Source organism: Leptodactylus fuscus, chromosome 7 (assembly GCF_031893055.1).
Source record: "Leptodactylus fuscus isolate aLepFus1 chromosome 7, aLepFus1.hap2, whole genome shotgun sequence".
In the NCBI taxonomy this organism is placed as follows: Eukaryota; Metazoa; Chordata; class Amphibia; order Anura; family Leptodactylidae; genus Leptodactylus; species Leptodactylus fuscus.
In genome coordinates this window covers 142,511,215-142,536,214 of record NC_134271.1, presented here as the reverse complement: position 1 = coordinate 142,536,214, position 25,000 = coordinate 142,511,215, and the positions used below count along the sequence as shown (strand labels likewise).

The 25,000-nt window shown below is 36.2% G+C and overlaps 1 pseudogene; it reads left to right on the top strand.

Annotated features, from left to right (window-relative positions):
• The window catches only part of LOC142214602 (uncharacterized), a 61,812-nt pseudogene that overhangs the window by 18,713 nt on the left and 18,099 nt on the right, over positions 1 to 25,000 (top strand).

Genomic DNA, 25,000 nt, shown 5'->3' with positions numbered 1-25,000 from the left:
AAAAATACAAGCTTACCTGAAAGCGAAGCATGTCCATGCATCTAATGTTGTATTTTTTTTTACCTTTATCCTATTGTGTGTGTCTTTGGAATGGGTTTCCCAAGCTTATAAAATAAAGAAAATTATTTGTGCTGCACCTTTGTTTTAATGTTGCCAGGGCTTTCTGTAGGTAGAGTTACCAATTTAAAGAATTACTGGCTTCCATGAACTCGCTCCACTGTTTTCTGTGCAAACTGGTGGCAGTACAATAAAATAGAAATGACACTCACCTACCCTCGGTCCTTGGTTTGGGCAGTGGGTCCTCGGTTCCCTCCTGCCCATGGACTGCAGGGGCCAGACGTACAGAGTGTCAGGTGACCACTGCAGCTAATCACTGGGCTCAGTGGGTACCAGTGATATATTAGCAGAAATGCCACTGATTTTTAAAAAAAATATATATATAAAAAAATAAATAATAAGAAAAAAAAAAAACCTCCCCCATTTTCATATTAAATTAATTTAAATAATAAATATATAACATAAATTAATTACCATATTGGGTATTGCAGTGTTTAAAAATGCCCAAATTATACCAATGTGCTGTATAGTCAACATTGTAACAGAAAAAAAAATCAAAACGCCTAAGATTGGGGGTCTCACTAGAGATAGAGAGGTGACCGCGCATGCGCACTTCTATGGGACCTGCATCTAGCAAACATTTATGGCATATCTTGCTCGAAGATAGGATGACCCTTTAGAGTTTAATGAAGACTAGTCTTCACTTACCTGTGATGTGTTGTAGGATCTACTGTCAGACCTGTGGTGACCTTCTCTCCACCCTGGAACAAGATCTTATTTGGAGACCCTATAACAATGACCTGTGATGTGGCCGGCGCTGTACAGGGAGACGTCACATATACGTGGTACAGGAACAACCAAAGGATCCAACAAGGGAAGACTTTTACCATTCAGTCTGCCAAGTCCAGACATGATGGGAATTACCAGTGCGGGACCAGTGAGGAGGATATTAGTGAGGAGGTGACGCTCTATGTTATGGAGGGTGAGTCATGTAATATATATGGAGTTTGTCAAATACTATAGAATATACCAATATGTAATGTTTCCATGCAGTAGGTACACAGTAATTGTAATAAGGGAGAGGGAATCAAATAATCTCATAGTTACACTAATATGTCATATAGAGACTACAGCTGTGATATTTTGTTCTTTAGGTGGGGTCATCCTACAGTCACCACCCTATATATATGAAGGAGATGACCTGGCACTGAGATGTCACAGCCGCTCTGAGGATACTAGAGGGACAATAGAGATTTATAGGGACAATGAAATAATCCATTCATCTACCACTGACTCTGTATTCCTGTATAGAGACCATCTAGATGTGACTGCTGTATACAAGTGTACAAGACAAGTCATCAGTACTGGTTATAATATATACAGAGATGAGACTGAGGTCACTGCTCCAGGTAAAACATGGTTGACCTGCTACTAATATGGTAGCATTTGTTGTGAGTTTATCAATCCCTTCTCCATAGGCACTGCACGTGTAAAGCAGATGTCAGATCCGCAAAGATGTCCTATATTGGAAAGGACCCGTCCGCTGTGTCCATGATCAGAGACGACTTTAATAACCAGGGACAATCATTTCTCAGACGCCGTAGTAAAATGTGACCAGGGCATCTGACATGTTACTTCAACTTTCAGTGCCAGGATTTAATAGAAACCTAAAAATAAGCAGCCTGTAGATGGTTCGATCAAGTGAAAATCAAACATATTAAAATACCCCAATTACAGGTTTTTTTCACCATTCTAAGAAAATTGAATAAAAATTTAGCAAAATTTTATAAATTCACCAAAATGGTATCAATAGAAACTACTTGTCTCAAATACAACAACAACAACAAAAATCCCTTACCCAAATTTGGAGACAGAAATATAAAAATATTACAGGTGATGCAACATAACAAAATATAATAATAATTAATAATTAATTAATATAAAACCCAATAAAATAATAATAATAATAATAATAATAATAATAATAATAATAATAATAATAATAATAATAATTATTATTATTATTATTATTATTATTATTATTATTATTATTAATATAAACCCTAATAATAATAATAATAATAATAATAATATAAAACCCAATAATAATAATAATAATAATAATAATATAAAACCCAATAAAATAATAATAATAATATAAAACCCAATAATAATAATAATAATAATAATAATAATAATAATAATAATAATAATAATAATAATAATAATATAAAACTCAATAATAATAATAATAATAATAATAATAATAATAATATAAAAACCAATAAAATAATAATAATAATAATAATAATAATAATAATAATAATATAAAACCCAATAAAATAATAATAATAATAATAATATAAAACCCAATAAAATAATAATAATAATAATAATAATATAAAACCCAATAAAATAATAATAATAATAATAATAATAATATAAAGCCCAATATAATAATAATAACAATAATAATCATAATAATTAATATAAAACCCAATAAAATAATAATAATAATAATATAAAGCCCAATAAAATCATAACAACAATAATAATAATAATAATAATAATAATATAAAACCCAATAAAATAATAATAACAATAATAATAAAAATACAAAACCCAATAATATAATAATAATAATATAAAACCCAATAAAATAATAATATAATAATAATAATATAAAGCCCAATAAAATAATAATAACAATAATAATAATAATAATAATAATAATAATAATAATAATATAAACCCAATAAAATAATAATAATAATAATAATAATATAAAACCCAATATAATAATAATAATAATAATAATAATAATAATAATAATAATAATAATAATATAAAACCCAATAATATAATAATAATAATAATATAAAACCCAATAAAATAATATTAATAATAATAATAATAATATAAAACTCAATAAAATAATAATAATAATATAAAACCCAATAAAATAATAATAATAATAATAATAATAATAATAATAATAATATAAAACCCAATAAAATAATAATAATATAGAACCCAATAAAATAATAATAACAATAATAATAATAATAATAATAATAATAATAATAATATAAAACCCAATAAAATAATAATAATAATAATAATAATAATAATAATAATATAAAACCCAATAAAATAATAATAATATAGAACCCAATAAAATAATAATAACAATAATAATAATAATATAAAACCCAATAAAAAAATAATAATAATAATAATAATAATAATAATAATAATATAAAACCCAATAATATAATAATAATAATAATAATAATAATAATAATAATATAAAACCCAATAAAATAATAATAATAATAATAATAATATAAAACCCAATAAAATAATAATAATAATAATAATAATAATAATAATAATAATAATATAAAACCCAATAAAATAATAATAATAATAATAATAATAATAATAATAATATAAAGCCCAATATAATAATAATAACAATAATAATCATAATAATTAATATAAAACCCAATAAAATAATAATAATAATAATAATATAAAGCCCAATAAAATCATAATAACAATAATAATAATAATAATAATAATAATAATAATATAAAACCCAATAAAATAATAATAACAATAATAAAAATACAAAACCCAATAATATAATAATAATAATATAAAACCCAATAAAATAATAATATAATAATAATAATATAAAGCCCAATAAAATAATAATAACAATAATAATAATAATAATAATATAAACCCAATAAAATAATAATAATAATAATAATAATATAAAACCCAATATAATAATAATAATAATAATAATAATAATAATAATAATATAAAACCCAATAATATAATAATAATAATAATATAAAACCCAATAAAATAATATTAATAATAATAATATAAAACTCAATAAAATAATAATAATAATATAAAACCCAATAAAATAATAATAATAATAATAATAATAATAATAATAATAATAATAATAATATAAAACCCAATAAAATAATAATAATATAGAACCCAATAAAATAATAATAACAATAATAATAATAATAATAATAATAATATAAAACCCAATAAAATAATAATAATAATAATAATAATAATAATAATATAAAACCCAATAATATAATAATAATAATAATAATAATTAATATAAAACCCAATAAAATAATAATAATAATAATAATAATAATAATAATAATAATAATAATAATAATATAAAACCCAATAAAATAATAATAATATAGAACCCAATAAAATAATAATAACAACAATAATAATAATAATAATAATAATAATAATAATATAAAACCCAATAAAATAATAATAATAATAATAATAATAATAATAATAATAATAATAATATAAAACCCAATAATATAATAATAATAATAATAATAATAATTAATATAAAACCCAATAAAATAATAATAAAAATAATAATAATAATAATTAATAATAATAATAATAATAATATAAAACCCAATAAAATAATAATAATAATAATAATAATAATAATAATAATAATAATAATATAAAACCCAATAAAATAAATAAATTAATAATAATAATAATATAAAACCCAATAAAATAATAATAACAATAATAATAATAATAATAATAATAATAATAATTAATATAAAACCCAATAAAATAATAATAATAATTAATATAAAACCCAATAAAATAATAATAAAATTAATAATAATAATAATAATAATAATAATAATTAATAATAATAATATAAAACCCAATAAAATAATAGTAATAATAATAATTTAAAAAACAATATGGTAATATCTAATAATAACAATATAGAAACAAAAGAAATATATATACATTTGTAAGTTATCAGGTTAGAATAATAAATAAAATAATAAAATAATAAAAAATAAAATAATAAATAATAAAATAATCTATTACAGGACTCTGCAGGTGCAGACTCTGTGCCAGTGTCCATAAGATTATAGGCTTTAGACTTGGTCAGCTTTTCAACCAATCAATGCTGGTTCCGCTTTGAACTTTTACATTCAAACAGCGAGTGGTACTCGATTGAGTACGAGTATTTCGAATAACGTAGTATTCGATCGAATACCTACTCGATCGAGTACTACTCGCTCATCTCTAGTAAGTAACAGTAGTTTATGTTTGTATCCCTCTGGGTCTCCAATTATTATACTCTGGGGTCTGTGGGGGGGGCATTAGAGGTCAGTCGATCGAGGTCTTCAGCGTCGGTCGGGAGGGGGCCATGTCAAAAGTTCGCCACGGGGCCCTGCCATTAGTTACGCCACTGTCTTCAAGATAAGACTTTATAACACCACAGAATGAGGCAATAATCTATTAAGCAGCTGGCAGCAGTCTCCTCCTCCACCCTTCCCTCTCCATAGAGTTGTATGTGTGATAGTGGAGACAGAAAGGGATCTCTGTGTAAATAAACAGACTGAGAGAAGCTTAAAAAGTGGTGAGGAATATAGATCCCCATGCAAAGTTGTTTATAATAGGAGGTACACATTAAACTAACCAAAGTGTTTTAACCAGTAAATTGCTTTATCGACCTTGTTTCATTTGCCAAATACAGCTAACCATGTCTCCTCAGTGTTGACAGCCCATTACCTAGGTTTCAGACCACCTTTCTATCTAGATCTAGTGGTTGGGCTGATGGCTCAGTCCCTGATTTTGACCATATATATTCTCTTCTCTCCCTATCTCTGTATATTGCTTTAAGTTGCTGAGCCATGATAAGGACTAGGACATTATTTGAACAGTTGCTCTGTTATCTCTGTATGTAAATACTGTGCAATTTACAGCAAATCACACTGTTCGTCACAGAGTATGCTGCTGACCTGAGCTGAAGACCAGGAAGCGGACAGGAGAGGAGACAGGAGATCAGGAGAAACCCTGAGATGGAAAAAACAGGCAATCTAAAGATGAACCAAATTTGCTATCCAGAACCAGTGATTGTGATAAATCTAATGCATTTCAAGACAGGCTAGTCTAAGTTAACACAGTCTAACTATAGACAGGATTAGTAAATCTGCCTCACTGATCTGAATGTGATGTTTTGTAGGGGCTGTTGCTTCAGTCATAGTGACCTTCTACCCTAACTGGAAAAAGATCTTCACACTAGAGTCTATAAAAAATGACCTGTCATGGAAACCATCATGGGCCATATTCCTGGTATAAAGATAATAGTTTATTGACGGAAAATCAGAAGTCTATCAATATTGATTCTGCCCAAATAAGTGACAGCGGGAAATACCAGTGTAGAACCAGTTCTGGTCATAGTACTGTGGTCATCTTGGAGGTCAGTGATGGTGAGTTGTCCAGGGTCTTTATTATAGTAATATAATGTATGACCTGTTGCAAAAAGCTGCTAAAAAATAGGAATTTATTTATTGGTCCAGATTGATCTTCACCAAATTTGGTACACAGATACATCAGGAGTCCGGGAAGGATTTAGACTGGACCTAAACTCTCTCGGACGTACCGTTCCAGAGATACAGTATTCCCAAAACAATAACCTACATTAGCCAATACAAACCTCCAACTCTTTTATTCATATTCCGAATGCCAGACACAGTCACTGCACATGCACACAGCATTACTCCAGGTGTATTCAACACTGATATCTAACACTGATATCCCACCATCAGAGGATTAGGTACACAGCTCAGCATACAGTATCACACGTCAGAGGATTAGATACACAGCTCAGTACACATTATCTCACATCGGAGGATTAGATACATAGCTCAGCATACAGTATCACACGTCTGAGGATTAGATACATAGTGCAGCACACAGTATCACACATCAGAGGATTAGATACACAGCTCAGCATACAGTATCACACGTCAGAGGATTAGATACACAGCTCAGCACACAGTATTACACGTCGGATGATTAGATACGTAGCTCAGCACACAGTATCACACATAAGAGCTATACTCCAGGTTTCCATAACAACCCAATCATTTTTCTTCACTGCTGTATGTCAGCTTTAAAGGGGGCAAGGCGCCGTGGATGACACTGTTACGTAAGGTCACATACACACAGGTTTACTCCAGGTATCCATAACAACTGATCGCAGGTTTTTCACTGATATCCAAAGTGAGATGCACATGATCACATAGTTACATAGTTACATATAGTTACATAGTAGATGAGGTTGGATAAAGACATGAGTCCATCAAGTCCAACCTATAACCCTACAATCCCCTAAAGTGTTGATCCAGGGGAAGGCAAAAAACCCCATGAGGCTCATGCCAATTGCCCTATTTCAGGGGAAAAAATTCCTTCCCGACTCCAAATCTGGCAGTCAGTATAAAACCCTGGATCAATGTGTCCATAAAATCTAGAGACCATAACCCATTATATTTTTCTCTCCAAGAAAGGCATCCAGGCCCACTTTGAACTTGTTCAGTGAATCCGCCATCACCACTTCCCGGGGCAGAGAGTTCCATGACGCTTATGGACACAAACAAAAACTGCATACAAAATACACACAGTACAAAACTGGGCAATTCTTATGAGGCCACTACACAAACAAAAAATTAAATATACCCATGCGAAGCCAGGTCCTCCTGCTAGTCTCTGATATAATATATGTCTTATATGTCTTTTTGGAATGGACTGATATCACTGTGGGTACTATATGAGTTGCATATAGTTTGCATTGCTACACAGTATAGTTGGTCTGATTATTATTATTATTATTATTATTATTATTATTATTATTATTAGTATTATTATTATTATTTATATAGCACCATTAATTCCATCATACTGCACACTATTATATTAATTCCATCATGTTGTACATTATTATATTATTTCATGGTGCTGTACATTATTATATTATTTCCATGGTGCTGCACATTATTATATTAGTTCCATGGTGCTGTACATTATTATATTAATCCCATGGTGCTGTACATTATTATATTAATCCCATGGTGCTGTACATTATTATATTAGTTCCATGGTGCTATACATTATTATATTACTTCCATGGTGCTGCACATTATTATATTAGTTCCATGGTGCTGTACGTTATTATATTAATTCCATGGTGTTGTACATTATTATATTAATTCCATGGTGCTGTACATTATTATATTATTTCCATGGTGCTGTACATTATTATATTAATTCCATGGTTCTGTACATTATTATATTATTCCCATGGTTCTGTACATTATTATATTAATTCCATGGTGCTATACATTATTATATTAATTCCATGGTGCTGTACATTATTATATTATTTCCATCAAAATATAGGACCAGCCTTGCGGAGAAAGGCAGAAAATCAGCGCTCACCCGGTTTGGAATAGGAAAGGCAACTTTATTTGGCACCACGCGTTCCGGGCAACAAGCCCTTTTTCAAGTGCAATACAAATCTTTTAAAACAAATATTCATAATTACATTCAGCTAAAACACCCCATAATCTTAAAAAGTATCAGCAAGTAAAAAATAATATATATATAAATAAATATATGTATATGTGTGTATTCCATTATGGAACTTCATCTTAATAAATAGTTCACAATGTATTCACTAAAATATTCACCAGAGAGTATACAATGTATATACACAAAAGTCCCAGGTTCCAACACCAAACAGACAAACAGGCATGTATGTTCATCTGCTTCAGACCATATTAGAATCTGCTCATCAATAGGACTTATTATAGTCCGGTTTATAACCTCACTTTGTTGCAATTTGTTACAATTACCATGACTTGTGCCAAGCATAATTAACATATAAAATGAAAAAACACACAGAGAGCACACTTACCCCACCACTGTGCACAGGTTGCTTAAAGTGCTCAGGCTCACCACCATTTATAAAGGAATCAGCTATGTGTATGGCAGGAAAGGACATCACGCGCCAAACCGCCGATACACATGCTGTCGGGCGCCGCGTGTTCGCGGCATCCGGAAGATACTACAGTGCGCATGTGCGAGGTATCTTCCAAACGCATGCGCATTGCCTGCCTGGAGCGCACGTCAATAGAAATGACCTGCGGCTATAGAATTTGGATTGCTCCGTGCACGGAGCGCTTCTTTGGTTAGTGGAGATGTTACCAAAGATTGAATAAGAACATTGTACCTGTCTTATGTTACTACCATGGCCATTAATAAGCCCAGGAGGGGTAACAACATGCAGATGGAAAAAAATGATTGATGAACTTTTTAAATGATAATAAGTAAATAAATAAATTTAGGATTACCACCTACTAAATTTGGGCCTTCGAATATCACTGGGTGCGGTGATAATTCCACCATACCGTGTGAGCCACCCGGATTTCCTGTTCCATGCACACCTACAGATACACCTTCAGTTTTACTAACAGCGTCTGTCCAGCCTATTTCACCTTCAGATATGGATGATTCTCTGTACCACTCTCCAATGTCTACTACTCAGATTGAAGATTTAATAACTGTCCCGGACAAAGACACCACAGTTAATTTTTCGGGTTCTTTTTTACCGCTTCCCACCGCGCTGACTCCGGTCAGCGCGGTGCATGTTCAGGAATTACCCCTCCTAACCAGAATCACAAAGATTTCAGACTATTACAGTCCCATGCGTGTAAAGAGAAAAAATACCGAACCAGAAGAGGATGTAGGGGAGGATCCCGTAAACGCAAAAATCGAACCAATATTAATGGGGACACTGAGCCCAAGCCCCAAACGAAACAAATTGTAGGGAATGTGTTTAATTTGTCTGATTATCAATTAACCAAAGCTGAACAGTCGGTACTTCAAAAAGGGCTATCCTTCTGTCCTGATCTTCGTATAGATGATCTTCAGTTATTTATTGATCTGAATGATTTTATTAGAAAATTAACTTTAAAAAGGCATTTTAATATCAAGGAATCTGGTGCCAAACCCAGACAGGTTGAGGCTCAATCCGCTTCTGTAGAAATGGATCCAGTAGCACCAAATATAGATGGTGTTCAAATTGCACATACTGACCTGAAACCAAGATCTAAGTTCTATCCGGTTTACCATAGGGGTTGCCATATAGAAACTTTTTTCGCTATGGTGGCCTCAGAATTCAGAGACCTGGGCCTTGGTGTAGGTACCCAAGGCCCCCGGAAAAATCTGAGTAAAGAAGAACTACGAGCTATCAAGTCACTCGGTGAGAATCAGAATATAGTAATACGCAATGCGGATAAAGGGGGGGGTATAGTCATTCAATCTAGACAAGACTACCTTAAGGAAGCAGCACGCCTTTTATCCGATGAAGAGTTCTATACGGTTCTACCAGCAGACCCTACATCCATAGATTTACAGTCATATCATCAATTGATCAAAGCAGGTTTTGATGAAGGTATCCTTAACAAGAAAGAGAGAGAGTATCTTACCATTGACAACCCAACTCTATCATTATACTACCATATACCAAAGATACACAAGAATTTGACCGAGCCTCCAGGGAGACCCATAATTTCGGGCCTAAAATCACTAACACGTAATCTATCAGAGTACGTTGATAGACAATTGCAACCCTTAGTGGTACGTTTACCTTCCTATTTAAAGGACACTACACACTTGATATCCAACATTGTGGGGAAATTATGGAAACCTACTTACAGATGGGCCACTTTAGATGTGGCCTCATTGTACACGAATATACCGCATAACAAAGGTTTGGAAGCTATTAGTACAAGCCTGGCAGTAGATTCCACCTTGCCAGCCAAACAACAGAAATTCATAGTGAACTCAATTGAGTATATTCTCAATCATAACACCTTCGAGTTTAAAGACAAGATCTATCTCCAGAAATGTGGGACCGCGATGGGCTCGAAATTTGCGCCGAGCTACGCAAATTTGTATGTCGGTCAATTTGAAAAAGTGTATATATATGGAGCTCATAACTGGTCATCAAATATCATTTATTACTGTAGGTATATTGACGATCTGTTGTTTATATGGGATGGCACAGAGGAAGAATTTGAGAACTTCACTGGGCATCTTAATTTGAACGACTGGGGGCTGAAATTTGTTGGCCAGTCTAACTGTAATCAGATTGAATACCTGGACTTACAATTGATGTATAAGGAAGGTGTCATATGTACCAAGACTTTTTTCAAAAAAGTTGATTGTAATGCCTTCTTGGACTATCAAAGTTGCCATCTTCGCAGGTGGAAACAGAATGTACCATTTGGCCAATTTAAAAGAATAAGGAGGAACTGTACAGATGCGAGTGACTATGAAAACCAAAGTGCTATTTTAACACGGAGGTTTCAAGCAAAAGGAATCCCCAAAGGCTATAATCTCAACTGCAAATGCAAAAGCAGCATCTTTGACCCAACAAGCATGCTTGGTTTCCCGCTCACGTAATACTGAAATGGATTACCAGTGCAGGTTCCTTACCACCTACAATGGGGCACACCAATCCATAAGAAATATTGTGAGAAAACACTGGAACATCCTTCTTAATGATCCTCATCTTTGCGACACCTTACCTTCAAACCCGGGTTTTATCTTTAGGAGGGCGAAGACCCTGAAAAGCCTGGTCGCTCCTAGTAGATTAAGGCAATTAAAACAATCAAGGCCTAGTTGTTCTAACTCCAGAGGGAGTCATCGTTGCAACAAGAAAAGATGTAAATGTTGTACATGTATTTCGGACAAAATTATTAAAGTCACAAGCAATGTGACGAAAGAATCTTTTCCAATTACTAGTTATCTGGACTGTTCATCATCATACATCATCTATTTATTGGAATGTCCATGCGGCTTGCAATATATAGGCAGGACGATTATGCCCTTAAGAGTCAGACTAAATAAACATAGGTCCAATGTAGTCAATGGTTTCCTCAAGCACAGCGTTTCAAGACATGCAGCCATCAAACACAATAGCTCCTTTGAAGGTTTTAGGGTCACTCCGATAGATCAAATTTCGTCACATATACACAATAGGTTTGAGACCCTGAAACGGAGAGAAATCTATTGGATTTACAAATATGATTGCTTGTTTCCGAAGGGTCTTAATGAGACCTTGGAGGACATCACCCAATGACATTTAGTGGCATCCTGGTATACTTTCGGCCCTTTGGGACCATCTGGGTAGACACAAAACCATTTTTAAATATAATGTCCCTTTTAGATAACTAATTTATTCTAATTGTAGTTTTAATATAGACCCATATATATTAATTCATGGGCTGTGTGTATACAGGGGATAGGTATATATGTGTGTATATATATGTGTGGATATAAGAATGCCACCATGATTTAGGTATAATCCTATGTATTGTTACACCAAAAGGATATGTATATTTATCTATTTTTTCTTATCCTATCATTTATTCTTTTTTTTTTTTTTTTATATTCCTCTATTTATTTATTTATTTAAGTAATTCTCCAACTATTTATCTATTTTTCTATCATACATTAATTCATCTAATATGGTTCTTGTTTTCATTTTTTCATATAGTTTTTATTATTTATTATTCATTTTTTTCATTTATTTATTACTTATTTATCTTTATATTTATTTATTTATTTACTTATTATCATTTAAAAAGTTCATCAATCATTTTTTTTCCATCTGCATGTTGTTACCCCTCCTGGGCTTATTAATGGCCATGGTAGTAACATAAGACAGGTACAATGTTCTTATTCAATCTTTGGTAACATCTCCACTAACCAAAGAAGCGCTCCGTGCACGGAGCAATCCAAATTCTATAGCCGCAGGTCATTTCTATTGACGTGCGCTCCAGGCAGGCAATGCGCATGCGTTTGGAAGATACCTCGCACATGCGCACTGTAGTATCTTCCGGACGCCGCGAACACGCGGCGCCCGACAGCATGTGTATCGGCGGTTTGGCGCGTGATGTCCTTTCCTGCCATACACATAGCTGATTCCTTTATAAATGGTGGTGAGCCTGAGCACTTTAAGCAACCTGTGCACAGTGGTGGGGTAAGTGTGCTCTCTGTGTGTTTTTTCATTTTATATGTTAATTATGCTTGGCACAAGTCATGGTAATTGTAACAAATTGCAACAAAGTGAGGTTATAAACCGGACTATAATAAGTCCTATTGATGAGCAGATTCTAATATGGTCTGAAGCAGATGAACATACATGCCTGTTTGTCTGTTTGGTGTTGGAACCTGGGACTTTTGTGTATATACATTGTATACTCTCTGGTGAATATTTTAGTGAATACATTGTGAACTATTTATTAAGATGGAGTTCCATAATGGAATACACACATATACATATATTTATTTATATATATATATTATTTTTTACTTGCTGATACTTTTTAAGATTATGGGGTGTTTTAGCTGAATGTAATTATGAATATTTGTTTTAAAAGATTTGTATTGCACTTGAAAAAGGGCTTGTTGCCCGGAACGCGTGGTGCCAAATAAAGTTGCCTTTCCTATTCCAAACCGGGTGAGCGCTGATTTTCTGCCTTTCTCCGCGAGGCTGGTCCTATATTTTGGTTGTTGTCCTGACGTCTACGTGACTGCCATCAGCGGCTGCCTGCCAGTAACACACTGGTTCTCTGATTGCTACGATTATAGGTTGTTGTGTCCTACACAACCTAGCCAGGTGAGCGGACACCTGTATTGTTTTTTCCATACCTTTTTTATTTCCTTTTCATTACATATACCAAAGGTATTACACAAGGAACGGCTCGGTGCCGGGGGTTTTTTCTTTTCTTCTTTATATTATTTCCATGGTGCTGTACATTATTATATTAATTCCATGGTGCTATACATTATTATATTAATCCCATGGTGCTGTACATTATTATATTAGTTCCATGGTGCTGTACATTATTATATTAGTTCCATGGTGCTGTACATTATTATATTAGTTCCATGGTGCTGTACATTATTATATTAATTCCATGGTGCTGTACATTATTATATTAATTCCATGGTGCTGTACATTATTATATTAATCCCATGGTGCTGTACATTATTATATTAGTTCCATGGTGCTATACATTATTATATTACTTCCATGGTGCTGCACATTATTATATTAATTCCATGGTGCTGTACATTATTATATTAATTCCATGGTGCTGTACATTATTATATTAATCCCATGGTTCTGTACATTATTATATTAATTCCATGGTGCTGTACATTATTATATTAATTCCATGGTGCTGTACATTATTATATTACTTCCATGGTGCTGTACATTATTATATTATTTCATGGTGCTTTACATTATTATATTAACCCCTTCCCGACATGCGCCGTAATAGTACGGCGCGTGTCGGGTCTGTAACTATGGCGACCGCCCGGGAGCCGGGCGGCCGTCATAGCCGCCGGGTGTCTACTGCTTTAGACATTAACCCCTCCGGCGCTGCTGTCAAAGGCGCCGGAGGCGCCATTTTCCCGGCAGCGCATGGGCGCCGCCATTTTGGCATGGATCGCCGGCTCCTGGAGCATGCTCCAGGGCCGACCCCCCGTTGCCATGACAGCCGGGAGCCTTGTTAAAGGCTCCCAGCCGGTCTGCAAATTCTCTCTTTTGCAGGCTGGTGTATACAGCCTGCAAAAGAGATGATGCTTTTTTGCAATGCATTGCAATGCATTAGCATTGTAATGCATTGCATTAGTGATCAGACCCCCTGGGGTTCAACACCCCTAGGGGGTCTAATAAATGCAAAAAAAAAAGTAAAAAAAAAGTAAAAAAAAAATATAAAAAAATATAAAAAGTATTAAAAGTTCAAATCACCCCCCTTTCCCTAGAACAGATATAAAAGTAGTTAAAAACTGTGAAACATATACATGTTAGGTATCCCCGCATCCGAAATCGCCCGCTCTACAAATCTATAAAAATATTTTTCCTGTTCGGTAAACGCCGTAGCAGGAAAAATAGTCAAAAGTGCCAAACCGCCGTTTTTTCACTGTTTTAATTCTGATCAATTCTGATCAATTGTGATCAAAGCAATAACATTTCCCGAAAATGGTAGAACTAAAAAGTACACCCGGCCCCGCAAAAAAAGACGCCCTATACATCCCCGTACACCTATGTATAAAAAAGTTTTTTAGAAAAAAAAAATTTTAACACCGTTTTGGAATTTTTTTTAGGGGTCAAAATGTAAATAAAACCATATAAATTTGGTATCCCTGGAACCGTACCGAAACACAGAATACAGGGGACATGTCATTTTGGCTGCACAGTGAACGCCGTAAAACCAAACCCTGTAAGAAAGTCGCAGAAATGCATTTTTTCTTCAAATCCACCCCATTCTGAATTTTTTTCCTGCTTCCCAGTACATTATATAGAATAATTAATGGTAGCATCATGAAGAAAAAATTGTCCCGCAAAAATTAAGACCTCATATGACTCTGGGAGCGGAGAAATAAAAAAGTTATGGGGTTTAGAAGGAGGGGAGTCAAAATCGAAAAACGAAAATCAAAAAATGCCATCGGCGGGAAGGGGTTAATTCCATGGTGCTGCACATTATTATATTAATTCCATGGTGCTTTACATTATTATATTAATTCCATGGTGCTGTACGTTATTATATTAATTCCATGGTGCTGCACATTATTATAATATTTCATGGTGCTTTTCATTATTATATTAATTCCATAGTGCTGTACATTATTATATTAATTTCAGTGTTGTACGTTATTATATTAATCCCATGATGTTGTACATTATTATATTAATTCCATGGTGCTGTACATTATTATATTATTTCATGGTGCTTTACATTATTATATTAATTCCATGGTGCTGGACATTATTATATTAATTCCATGGTACTGTATGTTATTATATTAATTCCATGGTGCTTTACATTATTATATTAATTCCATGGTGCTGTATGTTATTATATTAATTCCATGGTACTGTATGTTATTATATTAATTCCATGGTGCTGCACATTATTATAATATTTCATGGTGCTTTTCATTATTATATTAATTCCATAGTGCTGTACATTATTATATTAGTTCCATGGTGCTGTACATTATTATATTAATTTCAGTGTTGTACATTATTATATTAATTCCATGGTGCTGGACATTATTATGTTAAAATATCTATAACATATTTTTAATAAGTACACTAATAAATGTTATATCTTAAATTACTTCATTTATTTCTAGATACTTAGGAGCTTGATGAATGAACATTGGGGAAGGAGAGTCATGGAAATGGTTGTAAAAGTACCAGAATGGGTTAAAACCAAAAATAAGTAATTCACTGATCCCCTGACTCCCCATTGCCCTCCACCTCATCTCAACATACATGAAATGCTTGCCACGGCGGTGACCCGCCACAGCCTATGATGCTATACATGATAACATACCAGCAAACACAAGCTAAAAACAAACATAACATGTTGAGAAGAAGTGGCGGTGTGTATGTCCAGAATTGGTCTTATTCTATTATTGTCTTACACTTTGTATTCCAGGCCCGCTCATCCTGCAGGCTCCTCTCCATGTATATGATGGACATATCCTATATCTGAGATGTCACAGTCGTCCTGAGTATTCTGTAGAATGGACACAGTTCTATAAGGAAAACAAGTATCTACAGCATTCAGAAGATGGACAATTATACCTCAGACAACCAGACATGGCTGGTAGATACAGATGTGAGAAAAAACTACACGAGAATCACACGTTTCATGCTGTCTCGACTCTGTCCTCAGTCTCCATCAGAAGTAAGACGTAAAAAATGTTACCGCACATCTTACTGGATTACAGCTGTCACTGGCCATTGTGGAAATACATGTTAAAGTCTTAGAGAATTATTACTTTTATGAAAATTGTCACCTTTCTGTATAAAGCAAACCTGAAGTATGGTCCACCGGAGACTCTGATGTCCATGATGATAAGCTACACATGGTGGTGTGTGTGCCAAGGCGACGTCCAGCCATCAACAGCATTTGTACACAGCAGAAAGTATTATTACATGGAAAGCCATAGAACTATTTATTACTGCCATGTTAGTGGCCCATGCCCCGCCACTGTGCACAATATGGGTGTATAGCATGGTATAATCAATTAGTAAGAAATAGTTAAGCAGGCGGGTCTGTACGGTGACGGCTATTAAGTAGCATGACTACATATTAATGTACATACCTTACTACATGTAACATTCCCTCATTGTATTCTGAGGATATCCATCATGTGTAGGAGTCATCCAGCCACTCCTCACCCCCATCATCTTCGTTAAGTTTCAAATAGAATAAAAAGAGAGGAGAAGAAGAAGATAAGAAGAGAAGAATAGGAGAAAAAGAGAAGAAGAAGAAGAGAAGTAGAAAAGAAGAAGAAAGAAGAGAAGAAAAAGAAAAGAAGAAGAGGAGGAGAAGTAGAAGAAGAAAAGAAAAGATGAAGAAGAAGAAGAAGAAGAAGAAGAAGAAGAAGAAGAAGAAGAAGAAGATGAAGAAGAAGAAAAGAAGAAAAGAAAAGATGAAGAAGAAGAAAAGGAGAAGAAGAAGAAAAGAAAAGGAGAAGAGAAGTAGAAAAGAAGAAGAAAGAAGAGAAGAGAAGGAGAAGAAAAGAAGAAGAAAAGAAAAGGAGAAGAGAAGAAGAAGAAAAGAAAAGGAGAAGAAGAAGAAAAGAAGAAAAGAAAAGGAGAAGAGAAGAAGAAGAGAAGAAGGAGAGGAGAAGAGAAAAAAAGGAGTAAAGAAGAAGCGGAGACGAAGAGAAGAGAAGACGAGGAGAAGAAGTAGAGGAATAGGAGAAGAAGAGGAGGAGGAGAAGAAAAGGAAGAGGAGGAGAAGAAGAGGATGAGAATAAGAAGAGGAGGAGAAGATGAAGAGGAGGAGGAGAAGACAAGTAGGAAGAGGAGGAGATTGTTAGGACAGTGCCGCAGCTGCGGCCAAGGGGTCGGGTCACAGCCTGTTCCTCTGTTGTAGCATCTTGCCAGCTGTCACCCTTTCCCTGTTTCTTACAGCCTGGCTTAGCAGGGGTTAATTCCTTCGCAGCTGCTGGGCGTGGTCAGTCTTTTGATTGACATTGGTGTCAGTCAATGAGTACCCAGCTTAGGCAGCTGGGTTGACTAATTGGGACCACCCCCTACTCCATTTAAGGAGACAGGTTTGTCAGCCCGCTGCCCTAGCCTCATTTCTAATTTATCTGCATGTGCAGAGGTTACTCTGGGTCTCTAGCATCTGCTCTGTGCTGCAGAGGCGGCCTACATTTAGTTGGTCTACCAGATGGTAGGGTAGGCTGTCAGTAACGCCAACTGTCAGGCCTCGCTCACACCAAGGTAGCTCGGAGAAGGAAGGAGAGAGAATTGGAAGAACACAGAATTGGAATAGAAGAAGAACAGAATAGGATAGAATAATAAGAGGCTAAGAACTGAATTAGTATAGAATGAGAACAGAATAGAATTAGAAGAGAACAGAACAGAACAGCTTTATTGATCCGTACGAGATATTCCTTATTCTAAAGCCCAGTAAAACATAAAACACATTAAAACGATCCATTCTCATAAAACATATACAACATCACATATACATATATCATATTACATAGAATAAAGCATCAATGTGCTAAAACTACAGCATTCGGCCAATCACTGCTGGTTCTGCCGGAGGCTCATCTGTGAGGAGGCGGAGTCTAAGATCGGTCCACAGCAGTCTCCATTGTGGTCCGATCTCAGATGTAGCAGAGCTGGCTGTGCGCTGAACTCTGCTACACCTGAGATGCAGCAGAGCTGACTGTGCACTGAACCCTGCTGCATCTCAGATGTAGCAGGGTTTAGCGCACAGTCAGCTCTGCTACATCTGAGATTAAACCACAATGGAGACTGCTGTGGACCGATCTTAGACTCCTCCTCCTCTGGCAGAACCAGCGTTGATTGGCCGAATGCTGTACACTGTATGGCCTTCAGCCAATCAATGCTGGTCAATGAATTCCTATGAGAAAAAGTCAGCTCCCGCATAACGCAAGCTGACAGGGATCCTGACTAGCATATAATGGGCTGCCACGAGATAGAGCCCCAAAGAGCTGTGTGAGTGACATTCCCCCCTAAATAAAGGTAATCCCTAGCTATCCCTGCCTGTACATCTGTCCCTGTCTCAGTCACATAGTTCACAGTCTCATATGAACCGAATTTGAAATCCACCATTCGTATAAATTGGAGGTCACCTGATTTCGCCAGCCATTTACTATTTCCAATTTTTTTTCGATGGCTCCGTTGTAGTTCCTCTCCCACTTCCCCTGCAGTTATTGGTGCAAAAAAAACACCAGGGAAGGTGGGATTGGAATCAAATTTTTACTGCGTTTGCTTCGTGGTATTCGATTGGAATTGAATGTATCAAACAGCCTGATATTCGATCGAATACCAATTTGATCAAACGCCGTTCGCTCATCTCTAGTAGTAAACCTTCCCCACATCGTTCCCTCTTTGTCAGAAGGCTTTTAACATTTTATTGGGGCAGTACCTCAGATCTGCTCAGTATTAGCCATCTGCAAATGGTGACCAAAGCGTCAGGATGGGGAGTGACTAGAGGAACCAAGTCTAAGAGGAGACATTTGTACGTATGGAGGAGATTGTTCGATTTTCCACTTTTTATTTCCTTTTTTTTTTTTTGGTAGAGTTGGAAGGGACCTCAAGGGCCATCGGGTCCAACCCCCTGCGAGTGCAGGTTTTCCTAAATCATCCCAGCTATATGTTTATCCAGATTCCGCTTGCTCCGTCATGTTCAATAATATATTGTTGTTATATTTTCTCCTCATTAATTCATTTCTATTTCCATATTTACCTTCACCTACAGATCTGTTCTCCAGTCCAGAGATAAGACTGACCCCATCCATGGTGATAGAAGGTGACAACATGGCCCTGACATGTGACACGAGGCTTAGTCCACACAGACAGACCACAGAACTGCAGTTTGCTTTCTACAGAGATGGGCGGGAAGTCCGGGGATTTCTATCATCTAATAAATATGTTCTGTCTGCTGAGCTGGAGGATTCTGGGAATTATTCCTGTGCAGGGAGAACTAAAGACAACAGAGTGAAGAAAGTGAGCGAAGAGTTACATGTGCAGATATACAGTGAGTATATACCTGTCCCCTCCATATATCTCTGACCTCACCTCCTGGCACCTCCATATACAGCTCTGGAAAAAATTAAGAGACGGCTGCAAAATGTTCAGTTCCTCTGATTTTTCTCTTCATTGGTATATTTTGGAGTATAATGCACATTCTTCTTTTATTCTATAAACTACTGACAACTTGTCTCCGAAATCCACAGCCAAAAATGTTAAATTTATTTGCAGCAAATGAGAAAAGAGAAGCGGCAGTGCTGTCAGACCTCAAATAATGCAAAGAGAAGAAGATCATATTCATTTAGAAACAACAATACTAATGTGATAACGCAGGAAGATCAGAAATCAATATTTGGTGGAATAACCAGGATTGTTAATCCCAGCTTTCATGCGTCTTGGCTTTTGGGTGACCTTATGCCACTCCTGGCACATTAATGTAAGCAGTTCTTCTTTGTTTGATGGCTTGTGACTATCCATCTTTCTCTTGATTACATTCCAGAGGTTTTCAACAGTGTTCAGGTCTGGAGATTGGGCTTGCCATGACAGGGTCCTTCATCCACACATTGATTGACCTAGCTGTGTGGTATGGCGCATTGTCCTGCTGGAAAAACCAGTCCTCAGAGTTGGGGGACATTGCCTGAGCAGAAGGAAGCAAGTGTTTTTCCAGGATAACCTTGTATGCGGCTTGATTCACAAAGATTAACCTACCCAATTCCAGCCTTGCTGAAGCATCTCCAGATCATCACAGATCCTCCACCAAATTTCACAGCGGGTGCAAGACACTGTGGCTTGTAGACCTCTCCAGGTCTCCGGCTAACCATTAGATAACCTGGTGTTGGGCAAAGCTGAAAATTAGACTCCTCAGAGAAGATGACCTTACTCCAGTCCTCTATGGTCCAATCCTTATGGTCTTTGGCAAACGTCGGCCTGGATCTCCTTTGCTTCTCATTGATGAAAGACTTCCTTCTGCTCAGGCAATGTCCCCAATTCTAAGGACTGGTTTTTCCAGCAGGACAATGCGCCATGCCACACAGCTAGGTCAATCAATGTGTGGATGAAGGACCCTGTCATGGCAGCCCAATCTCCAGACCTGAACCCCATTGAAAACCCCTGGAATGTAACCAAGAGGAAGATGGATAGTCACAAGCCATCAGACAAAGAAGAACTGCTTCCATTTTTGTGCCAGGAGTGGCATAAGGTCACCCAAATACCAATAAAGGGAAAAATTAGAGAAACTGAAAATTTTGCAGTGGTCTCTTAATTTTTTCCAGAGCTGTATATTCTCCAGACCTCACAAGACCTTCTTTTCAACCAGCCTTGTACCCCGTCTACTATCTACACTGCGTTCCAAATTATTATGCAAATATTATTTTCTCATATTTTCAAAAATGACATCTATGAATGGCAGTCATTGTAATTTTCCAGTCACCAACTATTAGAGTACAATTGAAAGGTTTTTAAACAAACTGCCTAGGATAACAGTATATTTTAATAAAAAAAAAAAAAAAAAAAAAAACACAAAATGCATGTTCCAAATTATTATGCACAGCAGAGTTTTCGACCTTTTTATTTTTATAAAGAACAAAAAAATGGTCATTTGTGAAATTATAAGCATTAGCAGGTTATTACAAACTGAAATCAAACAGTTTTCAAGTCAAAGCTTTCTTCTAGGTGATGTTACATTTGCGCATAGGACCCCTTGTTTGAGAGGACCTTCTGAACTCTCTTGTCCATTGAATTTGTCAGGTTTTGGATGGTTTCTGCATGAGGACTGAATAGCCTCCCAGAGCTGTTGCTTAGATGTGAGCTGCCTCCCGCCATCATAGACACTCCTTTTGATGATGCTCCAGAGGTTCTCAATGGGGTTGAGGTCAGGGGAGCATGGGGGCCACACCATAAGTTTGTCCCCTTTTATGCCCATAGCAGCCAGAGATGTAGATGTGTTATTTGCAGCATGAGACATTGGTGCATTATCATGCATGAAAATGATCTTGCTGTGGATTGCGCGGTTCTTCTTCTTGAACCATGGCAGGAAGTGCTGTTTGAGAAACTCCACATACATTATGGAGTTCATCTTTACCCCTTCAGGGATCCTAAAGGCGCCGACAATCTCTCTCCCCATGATTCCAGCCCAAAACATTACTCCACCTCCTCCTTGTTGGCGCCGTAGCCGTATTTGCATGGGGTGTCCACCAACCAGCCATCCTCCACTCCATCCATCTGGACCATCGAATGTTGCACGGCACTCATCGGTGAACAAAACAGTTTTGCAGTCAGTCTTCATGTATTGTTTGGCCCATGGGAGCCGTTTCTGCTTGTGTGTAGTGGATAGAGATTGACAGGATGGCTTACGCACAGCTGCAAACCTCTGTAGGACCCTGCATCTTGTTGTTCGGGGGACGTTGGAGGCACCAGCAGCTTCAAAAACCTGTCTGCTGCTATGACAAGGCATTTTTACAGCTGCTCTTTTGACCTGACGTAATTGTCTGTTGGAAAGAGTCCTCAATTTTCCCTTATCTGCACGCACACGTGTGTGCTATGAATCAGCTACATACTTCTTGATTGTGCGATGATCACGATGAAGTGTCTTGGCAATGTTGATTGTTGTCATTCCTTGACCTAAATACTCCACAATTTGTTGCTTCTCAGCAGCCGACACATCCTTTTTCTTTCCCATTTTGGCAGAAAATGTAGGCTGCTTAATAATGTGGGACAGCCTTCTTAAGTAGTCTTGCCTTTAATTGGACACACCTGCCAATCTAATTCGCACAAGTGTCTGCAATTGCTTTCAGTGATATAAAGAGTCCTGACACACATCACCATCAATGAGATTAACTGACAAACAAAAAAATTCTTACCTTATCACTCCTAAACACTTTTTGCATAATAATGTGGAACACAGCGTATGCCTCCTTATTTTCTGACCCACAACATCATGTGCTCATTAAAATCTTTACCCCCCTCCCCATGAAAGAAACTTTTAACATTTATATACATTTTAATATTTCCATTGTTCCCTTCACCTACAGATCTGTTCTCCAGGCCAGAGATAAGACTGACCCCATCGAATGTTACAGAAGGTGACAACATGGCCCTGACATGTGACACGAGGCTTAGTCCACACAGACAGACCACAGAACTGCAGTTTGCTTTCTATAAAGATGGACAAGAAGTCCGGGGATTTCTATCATCTAATAAATATGTTCTGTCCGCTGAGCTGGAGGATTCTGGGAATTATTCCTGTGCAGGGAGAACTGGAGACAACAGAATCTGGAAGACAAGTCAAGAATTACCGGTACAGATACACGGTGAGTAATGAACATAAAGAATAGAGACGTAAGGTTGGGTCAAGAAGCCCAAAGAGGACAGTGACAGAGCCCAGGAGAAGTAGATAAAAAGGATATCTGGCGCCCGTAGATGGATCAGAAGTTCAGACCCAGAGGTAACAGTTGCAGCTCCTACCCGGACACCAGCCAAGGTGGTGGGTGCAATGAGTAAAAAATAATAAAAACCGGGACAATAGTACGGAGCGCTACTGTAAGGAGACCACACAACGAGGTAATATTCTTGAGGCGGGAGTGCTGTGTTTATTGGTTCCAAATGGCAGTATAGACAATTAAAGGCTACGCGTTTCGACGCCGATGAGGCGTCTTCATCAGGCCACTAAATAAAATGAACATAACACAGAGAAATAAATATACATAGCCATCTAAAGATAGAAACATAAATAAACAAGGTGTAAGAAAAGGGGTAACCATAGGTATTATACACACAAATCAAATAACCAGGACTGTCAAATTCAGCATTATTACCGTATAATACTCGAGTATATACAAATAGATAAATGGAACATGCATAAAGATGGATACTGCATAATAAATAAATGGATAATTGCAGATCTATGATGTCACTTACAGGCCAACCCCATCTTATTAAGTGGCAGAACAATTGATGACTGACTATATATGTTTTTTCCCCACTGTAAGATTCAGCCAAACCTGAAATTTTTGGAAAATCTGTAACGAACCAGGCTTATTTTAAAGGGATTCTACCATTAAAGCAACTTTTTTTCTAATTACCATGTCGGAATAGCCTTAAGAAAGGCTATTTGTCTCCTACCTTTAGATGATGTCTCCGTCGCGCCGTTCCTTAGAAATACCGGTACGTATCAGTATGCTAATGAGGTCTTGGCAGCAATGGGGGCATCCTTCTTCTTCATCTGCCTCCTCCCCTTGTCTGTCATCTTCTTTCTTCGTCATGTCTAAAGCCTGCGCAGTCGGCGGCCATATTTCCAAGGATGCAATTGCGCGCATGCACAGTACGCTCCTCATATCTTCGCCAAACAAAGTGTACTGCGCATGCTCAGTAAGGTCCATATAGCCCTCCAATGCCTGGATGAGTTCACTCACGCGTCGGAGGGCTGTACGAACATTACTGATCATGCGCAGTACACTCTGTTCGGCGAAGAGGAGCGTACTGCGCATGCGCGCAAATGCAGCCTTGGAAATATGGCCGCCGACTGCGCAGGCGTCAGACATGACGAAGAAAGAAGACGACAGACAAGGGGAGGAGGCAGATGAAGAAGAAGGACGCCTCCATTGCTGAATTTTTTTTTCCCAGCTTCCCAGAACATTGCACAGGCTATTGAACGGCACCATTACAAACTACAATTTGTCCCTCAAACAATAAGCCATCATGTGACTCTGTGAACTGGAAAATGAAAAAATGATGACTCCTAGAATGGGAGTAGGGAAAAACGAAAATTCAAAACAGGTCCTGAAGCAGTTAAACCCTGGTAGCAGTTGAATGATGGAAATCCAGGTTTCAAAGAATTTTTAGACTTTTTGTAAAGAGGCGCCGACCCAGTCTATTCTAAGTAGAAACAGTCAGAGAGTAGGGAGTATTGTGGAGTAGGGGAGATGGTGGTTGCCATGC